Here is a 16,835-nt window from a genome sequence, read left to right as displayed (position 1 = left end):
TTGACTTAGTATCTCAGAATATAAACTAAGAATCTCAAAGTATTGAGAAAATGTAAAATATTGCTTTAGAATCTCAATATATTGACTTAGTATCTCAATATATTGACTTATCCCAAAATATTGACTTAGTATCTCAATATACTGACTTAGTAACTCAGAATATTGACTAAGAATCTCAAACCAATGAGAACATTTAAAATATTGACTTACTATCTCAATAAATTGACTCAACATCTCAAAGTATCGACTTAGTATCTCAATATATTGACTTAGTAACTTAGAATATTGACTAGGAATCTGAAAGTAATGACAAACCTTTAAAATACTGACTTAGAATCTCAATATATTAACTTCTGCACACCGGCGTGCAACATATTACTTTGTACTATGGAGTCTGGAGATCCTTTTTTCTTTTTGAAGGGGAAATCTATTGTTGGGACACGTTTGTTTCTACTGTTTCAACTGAATTTTATTAATGCTGATAGTGTTTGGATGCTTTCAACGGTTTGCATTATTATATTATATGCATGCATTAGCAAAACAATTTTTTTTATAAAATGATGACTTTTGTGCATGGACAAGTGAAACGTAAATGTACTTGTCCGAAGGACAAGTGCCTCAAAAAGTTAATGTCAAGCCCTGCTTTACATCATCACTGGTCTGTATTTAGTGTGTGTGTGTGTGTGTGTGTGTGTGTGTGTGTGTGTGTGTGTGTGTGTGTGTGTGAGAGAGAGAGAGAGATCTCTTTACCACCCAGTCTCCCAGAACACTCTGTCTCACTACAAAGTCAAACCAAAACTGATTTATTATTGTATTTCCCTTGACGGGACATTATGGCTGCTGATTAGCATACACTGGTGGGTGGAGGTCTGGATCACACACACTGTATTGTACACGCACGCGCTCGCTCACTTACTCACTCCCTCACTCACACACTCACACAGCGTTTTTATTGTTCACTGTTAACTCACTTTACATCGTCAGTGCTATCTCTTTTTCTCTCGCTAAAGTCCGACACCCCTCACCTCTCTCGCTTCACCACTTAGGCACTGACGTCACTCATCAGGGCCTGCCGTTCTCGCTCTCACTAATGCGGTTTATGCTTTGTGTGTGCTGAATCAACGTTCAATCTGCCCTCTGAATTACGCTACCCAATGGATGTATTAAGCATGCCCCTCGTAACAACGTCCACAAAAGATATGACCAGTCAGCGTGTTTATGCAGTAGCGCCAAGGCCGGATTTACCACCGGGCCGATTGGGCCGGTGCCCGGGGGCCTAACTGTGTGGCCTCATCCTTTTTTTTTTATTTATTTATTTAAAATTTAATTAAAATACAATTAATGAATAAGTGTGTGTTTGTGTGTAAACAATAATTTAGTTGCACACAAAAAAGTATTATGATCAGTATTTTGCTGTCGGCTGTCTGATGACTACGAGTCAGGTTACCGCGGAAACGGTTGAGCGGCAAGCCAGGCGGTGGAGGATAGAGTGAAAGAGAGGAGAGGACATCAACAAAACAAACAACATGGATAAAAAAGTGGAGCCAGATTTAATTAAGAGTAATATTCCAACCATCTCCAAAACGGAAAGCTAAAAGGGAGAAGGTAGCAGAGAGGATTTAATTAAGAGTAATATTCCAACCATCTCCACTTTTTTCATAAGTCGGCTCGACGGTAATAAAGAGCCTGGTGGCGCCTGCGGTGATGCTAGCGATGGGGAGTTTAACATCATAACATCCAGCCTGGCTATTTCAGATGAACAATTAGAACAACATCAGCACCCTGAGCATCAGCAGCACGACAGAGACAGACCCCCCCCCCCAAACACACACCACGGTCTCCGACTGCGCAGGCGGCAGAGACCCGGCGGTAGCCTACGTAGCTACGTTACCAGTTTGACAGCCTCAAAATGTAGGTCTATCTACTACTTTTTCCACTTATTAAACCCCCTGATTATTATAGATAGACCGATCGGCGCCGAAGCCTTCCAAATCTGCGTCCACCAACCCACCTAAATAAATATTGTTTTCTGATGTAGCTAGAGCCCAGCACCTCTGCTCTCTCCCCATATGATAGGTTGCTTTTTTAATCATGTAACGTTGTTGTATTAATAGACATTTTTATGACCAGATACGCGGTCTGGCTTATCAATGCATCATATGTGGGAGTTATTCTCTAGTTGAGGGTACTTTCACGTCATATTTCACCTAATATTTTAAAAGTAGCCTGTATCTTTTGTCTTTCTCCGTCAGTTCACTGCAGAGAATCGGTGAAGTATAGCTTTGTTGTTTTTAATATTTTTAGAACCTTCCGCTGATTAAATTAAATCACAAGATTGTTAATTTTCTAACTGTTTCTAAAAGTGTAGATGCTGTGTGCAGTTTGCAACGCCAAAATTCTTTTTTTAAACCGATATTGCGATTGCGATTTTTAAGCTCTTTATCTGTTGTGTTATTCAACAAAGACAAACCAAAAAATCACCTAGTTGAATTTTGGAAAGATGTTGCAATTATTGAACTTAAAAAACAGTGAAAAAGTTAAACAAATTGACAGTGAAAATACCTGGAACTGTGACATTTCCTTTCATACTTTTCCTGTTTGAACCTTTTTTTTCCATTCAGAACACAAGATAAAATAAGAGTTTACTTGTAAAACGTAATGAGCAAAATAATCGTTTCTCGATTATTCTGTTTTTGTGATCATCAGGAGCAGAAATCGTAATCGAGAAAATCAGGATCTCATTGCAAATGCAATAATTGTTCATTCCTACACACACACACAATATGAGAAATATGTATGCACACAAAAGGTGTCAATTGCATCTGCACCAGTTCTTGTACATCTGTTGTTGTTGTTGTTTGTTGTTGGTTTCTCATTCTTATGACACTCATCACACTCCCAAATACGCAGTCACGTCTCCAACATTTAAACCCACTGCCACCGACCACAGACACACAGAAGTCGGTTTTCTGTCACCAGTGGTAATTTTCAAGCTCGGAGCAGAGGAACCTTGAGATGTGGGTGCGTACATGCTTGCGTGCGTGTGTGTGTGTGCGTGCGTGCGTGCGTGCGACTAAATGTAATATGCAACATGCAGTTTCTAGACATGCCTTTGGAAAAATTGCATATCCTAGATTTGAGCTGCTAATGATGCTAAAGGTAGTCATTTTGCTAAAATATGTAAATCACACACATTGTTGCAAACTGCATGCAGAAACAGGAAAAAGACATCAGTGAGTTATGTTTTCTCTGACACTGGGTAAGTAAAATTTTCCAATTCAATGTTGGGGCAATTTTTCATCAGCACTGAAATTAATTCTACCTTCCTGACTGTGCGGCAGTAAAAGGATGTTAAACTTGGATTCTCTTTTGGTCTCCACCATCAAACATGAGCAAAAACAACGACAAAAGATCAGAGACCAAAACTTACATCAGGGCACTAAATTAATGAGGAAACTCCTTTACCTGTAATATCTGAGGACCAAAAGTCTTCTGAAAACAACACTGGTGGCCTTCATAGTGCACTGTGCTTTGTCACAACATGTTGCTGCGCCACAGCGCTGCATGTAGTGGCTGTTTCATATTCAATGAGTCTGTTGTCAGCGGCGTACTGTATGACATGAGAAATAGAGGCATAGCAGAGAAACATTTCTGAAATGCATTCCTTCACCTCATTCCCTGCTTCCTCCATCTCTTAATTAAATCAATTTCATCTCTCTCTCTCTCTCTCTCTCTCTCTCTCTCTCTCTCTCTCTCTCTCTCTCTCTCTCTCTCTCTCTCTCTCTCTCTCTGCCCTGTGTGACTCCCCGGCTGCAGTTGATTGATGATGAGAGAAATCTCCCAAGGACAGGCGCCTTGTTAAAGACAGGCCAGTATGTTCTGTCGATGGAAGCAAACGGGGATGTCTCCTATCTCCGTAAACTCTCGCTTCCTACTTTTCCATCTTTGTTTACTCCTGAGCCATTTTTGGTCAGCACGTAAGCCAAATGAATCTAACTAAAAGACTTTCCTGATACCTAATGATTGTAGTTCGACTTTTAAGCTTTTTGAGTGTTCTTTATTTATTATCTGCTCTAGCTTTTCAGAAACAGATAAGGTGATAAAAACGGGCCAAAATGATGGCGAAAAAAACTAAACTAAAAAGACTAAATCCCCAAAAGAAACACAGAATGTATGGAGAAATTGCAGTTTTTTTTAAATTGAAAACGTCACATTTTCTTGAGGAAGGATGCTTAAACCCCCTGCCAAATAGGCGCACATAAGTCTTCCACAAAGCCAGGGAAAACACTGTACACACACACACACACACACACACTATATACATACACACACACACACACTATATACATACATTTCCCTTTCTTCCCGTTTCCTGCTCCCCAACCTCCCCAGCTTCACTACCAAGGGAGAGCCTTGTCACCAGAGGGACTGCAGGATGGGGGTGATAGCTGTCCGGTGGAGAAGGGTGAAAGGAGAGGGAGATAGGATGAGGAAAAAAGGGAGCTCTGCGGTCTCTGCTGAGCCCCCCCCGAGGCCCCTCCAGGGGGGGCCGGGGTGTTTTGAACGAGGGGCCATCCCAGAGAGAGACAAGCTGCAGTCTGATTAATGACAGGGAAGCCATCGTATTTATCACTGCCCCACATCAGCCCTGAGAGAAACGCTGTTTGTTGCCAAGACTGGTGGTTTTTCTGCCTCTGGATATGTTTTTTTTCCCCTAGTTTCCCAGGAATTAATTTAGAATAATGACTGATGAGGCAAGCAGAGTCAGAATACATTAAAGGTAAATATTAGATAAATTAGGAATGAGCACAAATTAGAGTGGGGAGGAATACTTTATAGTGCAAATCAACTTTCTGCTTTTCTTTGTCTAATGTGAAAGTAAACTGAATTATCTTTGTGTTTTGGAATGTTGGTTGACATCTTGAGTTTTGGAAAATTGTGACAGGCATTTTTTTTTTACTTTTCTTATATTTTATATTAATCTAAAAATGTAGTATCAGTAGATTGATTATGAAAATAATTGTTGCAATAGTTGCAACCCTAGATAAAAGAAAAAGAGTGGAAAGGATTCCACTTTAAAGCATGGAAGATGGGGTAAAAAACAAAAAGGCAGTGAGATGTTGTTTCTGTCAACACTTAGTTGGATTTTCAAAAAATATTATTTGATTTGCAAGCGGGTCTTTGTCAGATTAGGGGATTCTCCAAATAGGTTACACTTCAAAACAGGAAGATAAAAAACGACCACTCAGTACCAGGCTATGAGCACCTGAACAAATTGTGATAAATTGATGCCCTCTATGGTTAAATCGGACAGCTTGTTGTGAAATCCATGAGCTGCTAGGAATTGCAAATTAATGTAAATAGCGTTGTTTTAATTTACAAGCAGAACTTATTGAGCCTCTGAGTGTCTGATTAAACCTACAGCATGTAGTATATACATGTTCATGCACGGCAGATCCTTACTTTGATGTCCTCTTTCCCAACCACTCATACGCACACTCAGAGAGCTAGGTTTCTTAATCTCAAAAGCTCATTACTGCAGTCCGAAACTGATCAAAACTTAAAATCCCTTTGATTTAGGAGGAAACACACTGTGGCTCTATCTCATCTCTGAGATGTTTCTAAACATTTAATTAATTTCTGAACTGAGGCCAAGTTCACGTCTTTTAATCCCAAAACAACACACACCACTGAATTTACAGCATTATGCAAATGCTCATAAAACTGACTTATTAAAGATATTAAAGTCACATTGCATTAATTTAAGCAGAATTCCTGGCCATGAATCGTTTCATTCGAGTGTCTTCCCTTCTACTGCAACCACCACCGACTAGTCACTTTTGTTCCTCTCTTACTTCTCTCTTTTTTTCTTCCTTTTCCTCCTCCTATAATGTCCTCATTTTCTCTACTTCTTCTGCTCTCCTCTCCCCAGGCCCTCCACAGACTCATACAACATTTAAGACTGTCTGGAACATATGCTTGCAGCAGGAACCTGAAGGGCAGATCTTCATATCCTAAAACCAATACTAACACTGTCTACAGCTCAACTGGTATCTTATCTGACTGGGACAATCCCTGGTATGTTTGTTTTTACACCGGACAGCATTACACCAATTATCTTGTGGCATCGCTGTGTTAAAACATTTGCTGGAGCAAATGCAGTCTGGAATCTGTCTGAGACACATTTCCCTACAGGGGGATCAACCTAGTCTAGTCCATCTTACCTAGTGTAGAAGAGAATACTCCTTGTCTTGTCTGAGTCCATGATGTGGAGCAACAGTGCAAATGCTTGTAAAAGTGGGACCTCAGTGACAGCTGCATCTGTACAAATAAATACACTTCACTTTTTATTTGTTTGTTTTAACCACAGAGCAGAGTCCATGATGGAGGTTGGATTTGCAACAGTGCAGCAGCCCTCATGGCATTGTTTTTGCTGCTCTTGCATCTCTCTCAGCAGCAGCATGGTGCCTTGCTTCATGGCAACAAAAGTGGGACCTAAAGTGACAGCTAATCATTTGCATCTGTACAAATAAATAGTAAACTTAGGATTTTTTTATTTGTTTGTTTTAACCACAGAGCAGCTTCACTGCTTTGATCTAGGGCCCCCTGATGGTAGTTGCTGAGTCCTTTTAGATTGAGATTTGCACCAACAACTTTCCTGTAACAAGGCTGACATGTGTGGTTTTTTCTCTGCCCTCATGGCATTGTCATTTTTTGCTGTATCATTTCCTTGCATCTCTCTCAGCAGCAAGCATGGTGTTCCTAAAAAGAGACATCCACAGTTTTTTCATTGGCAACAAAAATTTCAAAGAATGTGTCCTCACTGTAAATGTTACTTTTCTAAAGTTTATAATTGAGGTTTATTTCAGAGCTAATCATTTGGTAACCTGCTTTAAGGTTGAATGAGCTGAGATCAAGTTAAATTAAAAGTAAAGCTTAGGATTTTAGTGGTTAGAGGATATAACTGTATAATCTAAATTAATAATTAAATAAAAACTTTCTAAGACCAGTACATTTTTCTTTCTTGTCCTTCCTCTGGTTGTCTTACCCTTCTTTTTATTTCCATTTACAAAACTTTATTTTTCACTTCCTCCTATCCATTTGCTCCCCGTCCTCTTTTCCATCTCTTTTTACTTTCTATCCTGCTTTTTAGTAACTTTTTCTTTCCTCCTCAACCTCTGTCTACCTCTCTCCCCCTCCGTCTCTCCCACAGGCACAGTGGATCAGAGGGTTTTAGGTGATAAATACCCTGGACCAATGGCTCACCGGCCACCGATTCCTGCCACTTTACTGTGTCACATTGTGGCCGGGGCCTCATTAAAAAGGCATTAGCCTCCTCTTGGTCCCATGATGGAGGCCGTGTGTGGCTCAGTCACTGCCGCAGGGATCTATTTAAAAGTGGCGGCAGGAATGGATAAGGAAGAGAGAGATAGAGGAAACAGAGAGAGAGACAGAGAGAAAGAGATGGCCATGTAATGAAAGGGAAGATTTGGCTGGAGAATGGAGCGAGAGGCATCAATTCCATGTCTGAGGATGAACCGAGGTCCTGGAGTCCAAGGAGGCGTAGAAGGAGGAAGCAGAGATAACTAGCTGGAGCGAGGTCCATTTACTTGTCCCCTGTGAGTTCATGTGCTTTCAGAATTTAATTGATACCGGCCAATTAAAGCCACTCAGGTTTCACCTTGAGGGGGTCAAGAGAGGTGGAGTCAGGGGTTGGGCACAGGATGAGGAGGCTGCTGGGAGATGAGGAAATGGAGAGGAACAAGGTGAAGAGGAGAGGTGTAGAGTGCAGCATGAAAACACAAGAGTAAGCGTTTGCAGGCTTGCAGCACATCATTAGTAAATAAGTAGTCTGGAGGTGACGAGAGAAAAGAGGAAAAAGTGGGGGAAGGAGGAAGGAAGGAGAGAGGAGGAAGAAAGGGTTGACAGATAAGAGAAATGTTGTTTGGGGGTTGGGATAAAGGATGTAGAGAGTACTATCGAGCAACTGTTACAGCACATTTAAAGTCGTATAAAACAGATGGAATGTGAAGCATGTGGGTTGAATCTATAAGACTTCCTTAATCTCAACAAAAGACTGCAACAGGAAAAATATTATTATTGAAGAACAGATCAATATTGGGCAATTTGTCAGTGCTCTTTACTGTCAAGTAAAATTGACTGTGCATCAAAAAATAGATACACATAGCAATATTGTAATGTTCCAACTAAAGGTCAATAAACCACAAGAGGCACCATGTAAATGGAAGTGATGCGGTCTATGACATTTCAAGAAAATGTTGGTCCCACCCCTTTCACCAGGATTAGCAGACCATATCAACAACAATGGCCCAAATCGTAACATTAAACCCGCAATGACCAGTTGCAAGTTGGGAACACAGCATTGACATTTCACCTTTTAAGTTGATATGCTTAACTAATTAACTCTCTTTTTGGTCTCTACCAACTTGTGAGGGAAATATCTGGCTTCATCACCGGTACAGAAACACAACTTTAAATAAATACTAATGTTGCTCTGTATCTGCTGTGTAAATAAGCAACTGTTTGCCAACAAGTTTGCCATAACTTAAAAGGTGATAATATGACAGTGTTGTGCTTACAGCTTGTTTTTCGCTAGCCCCAAGTGGCCAAAATAATTCAGTTTAAGGAGGATGTCATGTGAGCATGACACTACAGACTGGAGTCTCTTACCAGTAGTCAATGTTTTGTCACCATGAACACTCTCTCTCCCTGACCTTGAACAAGTAGTTTAACTTGCCTAATTCTAACCATACCCCTACCACAAATGTTCATATCAGCAATTTGGGAAGGCACTTAACTACTACTACATCATTAAGGTATGAGGGCAAACTGTTGATCATAAAAGCAGTGTATAACAGTTAAGATATAGAAATAGAGACCAAGAAAAGATAGAAATTGCTCATGTTTGAGAGATGGACTGATAAGTCAAGAAAAGCATGACATATCTTGACAGGCAGATAAGCAGATACATACGTCCTCAGGTGGGTTGCAAGAAAGACAGACAGAAAGACAAGCAGACAGACAGGCTGACAAGATGCCAGCTTATTTATCAACAGTGCAGATTCCAATGCAGCTGCCCGCTACCCTCTTTACTGTGATGGAAGGATGAAAAATAAACAAGCAGAAAGCTGTCACCTCCACCACCTGTGTGTCCGTCCATCCACTGACAGACCAAGGAAGTAAGACGGCAAGTGTGTAGGCACCTCAATGAAAGGGGACGAGGGTCAAGCAGGCAAGTGTTAAACATGTGCAGAGGAATGTAATGTATGTGTTTCAGTGGTAAGTCAATGCACAGGTGAGGAGTTTGTCTAGTAGCCAGACAGAGCTTAGAAAGAAAAGACAAGCACTGCTGAAGTGGGGGAAGCTCTTGCAACGATGCAGATCAAAAGACCGAGGTCAGACAGGTAGGACTCAGGTGGAAAGAAGTGGATTAGCTATTTTTTTTTTACAGTAACAGACAGACAGTTGGCTGTCAGAGGGTATTTCACAGGAAATAAAGTCTTTGTTCAGGTGAAGACAGACAGAAAGTAGAGTGAGACGGTCTGTGCGGGCTCAGGGACTGCAGTTCGACCGATGAGCACTATGCTGTGAATGGTTCAGAAGACAGACAGGCAGCAAAGCGGAAAGAATAATAAAACACTACAGACAGACAGACATACATACATATAGGTAGTTGTTTAGTCAATACATTGAACAGAACTTTATATTTTCTTTCTTTCTATCCTTTTAAGGCCTTCTGTTCTGTTAAGCAGTTTGTTTAGCTTGTTTCTATTCTGATATGTATTATCTTGTTGTTGTTGTTGTTGTTGTTGTTGTTGTTGTTGTTGTTTAATGCTGAATGTAGTTGTTTTTTGGGCCAATTAAAAGAGAATGCCAACATGTAGTGCCTATGTTTTCCTGATGTGGTCATAAAGGAGGCAAAATTAGAGATGAGACACTTTATTCTTCTGTATCTGTAAACAGTGGAAACCCCTTGAGAACGCTTTTTCCAACAAATCACATCTGTTGTTTACAGAGCTCCATTAGTATAATGAAGTAAAAGTTATATTGTAAAAAAAAATAATAATAACTGTAGCTATGAATCTTCACACTTAAGCTGCAAATTTCACACAACTTCCACAATCTGTCATGGCTTCTGAAAGAACTTCAGCAACTCATATCATGTTCTTCTTTAGGCTAAAGATTTTAGGCCACATCAGTATTTGTTTGGGTATATTGATTAAGCCTGTTAATGCCAAGCAGTGAAACTGTTAGCAGTGGCGTGGCTCAGTACAAATGCTGGGGAATACAAGTAAGACACATCATCTAAACAACAACATACACAACCGTGATTGTGTGGTTTTACAAAAAAAAACTATGTTCCACTATGTTCACATCAAAAAATATCATTGCATGTATCAAATACATGACTTACTCATCCTGCCCAGGATACAAAGATTTCCTTTCTGGTTACAGCTAACGAGTCATTATAATGTTCAGTTTAAAAACAAAACAGGGATAAAAAAACTGGTCTCAAGAAACTCATAGACCTTTTCCAGAGTATCCAAACACAGTCAACTGGTGACTAAACATCACAGCAAAGAATATAGATAATATAAAATATTTAAAACAAGCAATAACACAACAGCTTCAGGGTCCTGCCAAAGGCAGAAGTGCAAAATATAACCTCAACTACATACAGTACAGCCAATGCAGGACATTTAACAAGCTTGTAGACAGAGAGAACGGCAGGGGATGCATTTGACTTACTTTATTTGTTGTCGAAGCCCATCTTCCTTTACTTCATGGGGGTGAACTGGTCCATATCCATGCCATAAAATGTCCCATTGTACTTGTTGCTGACCGTCCTCTTTTTTCATTTCTTCTTCTTGCTAGCTAGTTAGCTATTTAGTCTAACAGAACTAACGTTACTTTAGCTGTTAGCATTAACGCTAGCAACAGTGGAAAACTAGCTAGCTAACGTTAACTTACGCAACTCTCCCGGTTGTTTAAAATAAATGATGTTGAAATAACTCTTTTTTTTGTTTGTTTGAGAAAGTCTCACAATTTACTTAACGTTACACATTGTTATTCCACAGTTATGCCCGCTGTGTCGCAATGTCATGGCGGTGACCGTATCTGTTTAGATTGAACTACATTGACATGTACTGTGCTTTTCAATCAACTTCACCAGGCTTCCCCTCCTTTACAAAAAAATTATTACCTCCAGCGAAGAAGCGCAAAATCGCTTTTGACCCACATAGGTTGCCATACATGTAAAGTTACGCAGTGCTGGCTTTCTTTGGACCAATATCACCCTATGGGCCAAAATCGCCAGTTTATTAGGTAGGCCTACACCTAGCTAAAATTAATGCAGTCAATTCCTCCCTTCAGGAAGGTTATGTTCCGTTTTTTTGTAGTGGAAGAAGTACTCAGGTCACAAGTAAAATTACGACCTTTCTACATAAGCATTAGCATCAAAATATAGCCTACTTAAAGTACCAAAAAGTAAAAGTAGCCTAGTCGTTTTGCAGAAAGGCCCATTTCAGAATAATGTGTATTATATTACTGGATAATAATTATTGATGACTTGAATGTTGCAGATGATGGAGCTAATTTTATATACTGCTTGGTAAGTAACTAATGTTGTCAAATAAATGTTATACAATATTGGCTTCCAAATTCTAGTGGAGTAGAAGTATAAAGTAGCATAGAATGGAAATACTCAAGGAAAGTACAAGTACCTCAAAATTGTACAGTACTTGAATAAATGTACTTAGTTACATTCCACTACTGTTTGCAGAGGTGTTTATTCAGCTATATGATCATCTTTAAGGCTGCAGTTTGTGGTGTTGTTGAATTGTATTGTGAATTTATTTTATTACTGTTTAATATATTAACCACCAAATTTATTAAATTATAGAGCAGAACGTTTTTCAGGTTTATCACAAGAGTCTAATGTGTGTTTTGATCAACTTCAGGTCCCACAGGAACTCGGAATGTATAAATTGACAGAGTTAAAGTAAAAAAAAAAAGAAGTTCTAACTTATTCGTGTTTAGGTGAAACCTCTTTTTAATCTTCTCCAGTAAACTTTTGATAGAGTAACTTCCAGCATCTGGAGGAAGTTGCTGATATAGCTGGACAGTAATGAGACGACAGGAACGCAGACATTCTGCTGACGCCTGTACAATTCTCAAATCTAATTATTAATAAAAAATTCCCCCGCATCCCTCTATATATATCCCCTCTCCTTCTTATTATGGAACTGTATTTAATTCATAATCAGAGGGCATTGAGTCCCCCATGAGGACACCCTTACAACAACTTCCCCAAAAAAGGTCAAAGAAAGTTGAAAGGCCATCAGTTGCCAACCTTATTTACTCACAGATGATTTACTTCCTGTGATTGGATGCAGGCACTACTCCAGGGATATTTGTGAGGTGAAATGGGACAGGGGAAAGGTGACAGCAGGGTCTGGTTGGTTGTTTATTAAAATCATAAATGGCCTGTTGTCTGAAAGGGACCCTCATATTAGGGTTAATGATATGAGGTATTGATGGAAAATCTATGTAGTAAGTGCATGCATGAATGTAAGCATGTAAGTTGTGTGTGGGTTGATTGAATAGATTTTTTAAATTTTTAGGAAATTAGGTGTCACATATTTGTTACATTGCTGGTCATATTACATGCCTTCATATAAATAGGGAGCATTTGGAGATAACGGATGCACACAGAGATGCCTGCAGAGTACAAAAACTAGTAGAGCTTCCATCTGTCTTTAGTAATGTAAGCCAATAATAAGTATAATTACAAAGCTTTAGCTTTGTGATGTAGCTATCTAGTTATGAATATTTTTTCTATAAGGATTTATAGGATTAATGTCACAAATGGCTGTATTAATGGTTGGTACATGATTTACTAAAGCTTTACAAATCAGTAATTTCTAAGACAGATAAGTAAGAACAACTTGATATGTATATATGTGTATATACTCCTCCTCCACCAAAGAAAAATGACAGGAGCCATATGATAGACAAATTGAGTATATTTTAACGTTGTATTTCTTTTTTTAAATATATTTTTAAGGCATTTTATGCTTTATTCAGGTACTGACAGAGAGTAAAGGGGAGAGAGAGGAGAAGACATGCAACAAAGGGCTCTGGGCTGGAATCAAACCCACTGCGGTAAGAACTCAGCCTTAATAAACTCTACTCAGCAAGCTACGGGGCCACCCCGACTGTATTTCTTTAATTCATCAAGAAGCCTCCAATGGACAGTTACAACACTTAGCTTGTGGAAAAGAGCCATATCGTATTCAAACCAAAATCAATTCTTGAGAAATAACATTTTACAATTTATAAAAAAAAATTTTTGCCACGTTAAACTATAGTAAGTGGTACTGAAAGCAATTTCTTATTATCTTATACATAAAAGGTGCACAATAAAGACTTAATTTGCAATTAGATGGCAGCTTAAAAATACAAAAGTGTGCATCTTCCTCTCTATTTAAACATATTCCTTTGCCGTTAAGTTCTACTACACATTTTGTAATTAGTTATGCTACATACTGTCTGTGTGTGTGTGTGAGTGGTTTAGTGTACAGGAAAAATAGAAATTACTGAGAGGGGTTGTATCATCACTGGTGAGGAGAGGTTATATAGGCTAGTGATCAGTAGTTTTGAGTAATGGACAGTGAACTGGGTTAGGTCAAAGGTTGCTAGCTGTAGGGAGAGTAACCTCTAACCTGTTCTCTGGTAGATATGTAGGTTTGCAGAGCAGTAAAAAGCCCACCTCGACAAACCTTTAACACCTTCTGCCTTATAGAATTAGAAGTATGATGGATGACTGAGACAGCGTTGAGGTGGTGACTGCCATCTGGGAGTGTGTGATACAGAGGCGAGTGATTGACTGGGATTTAGTGGAAACTGGACTGACTGTGTGGCCTGACAGGGACTGATAGCCTCGCCATCATTATTCTGGGTCACAGCAGGGGCGGTCTGCACTCTGTCTAGTAGGTCAAGAGCAGCATACATGCAAGGGTATAAACCGCTGTTCTGAGTGCATGAGGGACTTTTTATAAACAGTATTTTATCAATTTGTTCATATTTAAAGCAGGAAAGCAAATGTACTCTCAGTTTTACATGAAATCAGAACTCAGGAGCCTCTAGTTAATGATTGATTAATAAAATAAATGAAATGCTTTCTCTTCATCAAATGACAAAATTTGTTAATATTAACTCTTTATGTGAAACTCATCTAAAGCGATCAAATTGTAAATTATTTTCCTTCACTTAACTCATAAAATGTAAAAATGAAGAAAGGAGGGGAGATTTAAAAAAAAAGCCTTGCGATGACTGAGGTGTCAAGTGAACAAAATGAACACTTTCAACACTGAGTGTACTTTTAAACTCACCTGTCATGTTTTTTTCCCATTAACAAGCATGCAGTGGGGTCAGGGACGCTCACTCACTTGGAGGGGCATACTGCAACATTATGATTACAGAAATATTTATAGACGTATCAGAAATACCATAGATGTTTGATTAAACATATTGCCCTAACTGTTGATAAATTGCAAAACTACACAATCAAACTTTATTTATCTGGGATGACTGGATGGCTCACCTGGTTGAGCGTGCACCCCACTGAAAGGAAAATGTTTTTTGATGAAGAAATCTGATACACTGTTGTGCAATCAGTTCTTTCTTGCAACAGCATTCCACAAACTCTGAGATAGCCTGTTAAAAAACCCACCTCCCGAAAAAAACAAAGCTGAAAAGCAGCCCTTTTCATTAACCCTTGTGTGTTGTTCGGGTCTGTGGGACTCGTTTTCAGTGTTTGCTAAAAGATAAATTATTTCTTCTAACTCATTGGCCTTGGCTCATTTTCTGTGAAGAACATAAACAAATAACTTATTTTGAATGACTACACACGGTACATTCCCCCCTACACATACCTATTACATATGAGGTGTTCGGGTCTACTGGACCCCAGTGTATTTAATTGTAGGTGCTATGAAACTATGTTGTCTTTCTGCACCTGCTATTCCCACACAAAGTTACATTTCAAGCCCTTTCACCTGTTCTGATTAAGTTCTAAGAAATAAGCACCAATAATGATCAAAAATCTTGTTTCTATTTTTTTTTTACTTTTTTATAATTGAATTTCCTTGTTTTCTCACAAAAAACAAAAATGATCATATGATCATAAATGTGATCTCACAGGGGTAAATGGCAAATATGAACCATAAATGATGTATATATCATTGGTAATTGAGCTAAAGTAAACATCTATTAAGTATTTTTACATAAATTGTTATGACTGTATTGATTTAAAAGCCTAATAATTTGTTGGGTCCACCAGACCCAGGAACATTGGCTGTGTAACAAAAATATGAACACCACACAAGGGTTAACATCTTAACACTGACTGTGCACATCACATCTAAATGAACAAAACAGACAGATAATGTTATCATTATCACCCTATTAGTGCATTTAAACCAATTGCAATTAAAATTGCAACTGTTGTTGCGATGTACTAAAACTAATCAACCCACCATCAACAACTACATTTTGTAATATTTGCATATGGCTTTTCACCCACAGCAACATTCATTTACAGGGTTTTTTTAACAGTCAAAGATGTTAATTCATTTGTAGTAAAGCTCATCATCAACAACATAATAATGTATGAGTGTTTACTGTACTGTGGTCTCTGCCAGTGTGGGGATAAAGACATTTAATTATTACTTCTACACCTTGTACCTCATTTTACTATCTCCCTTTTTGTCCCCCTCTCTCTTTCTTTCAGTCTTTCCTTACTTGTTCTACCTCCATTCCTACTTACAATGTTTTCACTTTTTCTCTTTCTCCATCTTTTTTACGCCCCCACTCCGTATAGCCTATAAATCACATGGTGATAGATTGGCCCCTTTGGGAATGTCTCAACCCGAGGCTCCGAGCAAGGGTAGCTCACCAGATATGGCTCCTCTTTGTTCTGAAACCACGTCACGGGGGGATATTTACATGAAGGGCGCAGATCCAAGTCATCGTGGCTTAAAAGCAGGGAAGAAAAGGCTATATTTACGGAAACAGTCCAAGGACAATAAAAGGCTACAATAACAGATATTTTCAAGGGACCAAATTGCAGGTTATATTCGGACCTCTGGTGGGACTGAATACTACGATGGTCTCTATTTATATTGCAGTTTTGTGACTTCACAGATAATGGGCCATCAAGGTAAAGTGTGTGTTTGAGTTTGAGTTCAAGAGGCGTAACCTAGAAAGTGAAGCATGTTGCTGATGTGAGGAAGACACACTGGATGAACATCAGCCTGGGGTGTTGTTCGCTTTCTGCAGCCTGAATCCTTAATGAGAGGTTTTATAACACAGGCCACTCTAAGCATTTTTACATCATCTCTATGTTGAAGAGAGTTCAGTTTAACTCATGTTTCACACAGTAAATTAGACACTTCAATTTTGAATGACCTTCATCCCAACGTGCTGCCTCGCCGCATCTCTTCGCCAGTGAGCCACCACGGAAAGCTCGCGAAAAGACACGCTGCGAGGGGCTCGCACCATCCATCACACCTCGCAAGAAACGCAGAGGTGGCTGTCACACAAATCTCGTGTTTTTTTCACTGTTAATGTATTTATCTCTGTACAGGAATGCCAAAAGCAACAAGGTCACCCTGCATCATCACAATTTGCCAAAAGCTCCTTCTGTCGTAAATCACTCATCCCAGGATTTTAACCCCGGGCTTCTCTCACGGTAGGATTAAATATTTATGCAACTCGGCCAGGGTTCACAGTTATAACAGCAGGAGTGGCAC

The 16,835-nt window shown here is 39.2% G+C and overlaps 2 long non-coding RNA genes across 2 annotated transcripts in view; one reads left to right on the top strand and one right to left on the bottom strand.

The window, feature by feature from the left end:
• Positions 1–11,212, bottom strand: part of LOC114567595 (uncharacterized) — a 145,951-nt gene extending 134,739 nt beyond the window's left edge. Inside the window, exon 1 of the long non-coding RNA XR_003694204.1 lies at positions 10,771–11,212. This is a non-coding gene — a long non-coding RNA (uncharacterized LOC114567595). The remainder of the gene's footprint in view (positions 1–10,770) is intronic.
• A 102-nt stretch (positions 11,213–11,314) lies between these two features.
• LOC114567596 (uncharacterized) lies at positions 11,315–16,756 on the top strand. Its single transcript, XR_003694205.1, has 3 exons — positions 11,315–11,632; positions 13,108–13,185; positions 16,670–16,756. It is a non-coding gene; the product is annotated as an uncharacterized LOC114567596 (long non-coding RNA).
• Positions 16,757–16,835: the final 79 nt, after the last annotated feature.

The sequence above is a fragment of the Perca flavescens genome, chromosome 14 (assembly GCF_004354835.1).
Source record: "Perca flavescens isolate YP-PL-M2 chromosome 14, PFLA_1.0, whole genome shotgun sequence".
Lineage (NCBI taxonomy): Eukaryota > Metazoa > Chordata > Actinopteri > Perciformes > Percidae > Perca > Perca flavescens.
This window is presented reverse-complemented; position numbering and strand designations above follow the sequence as displayed.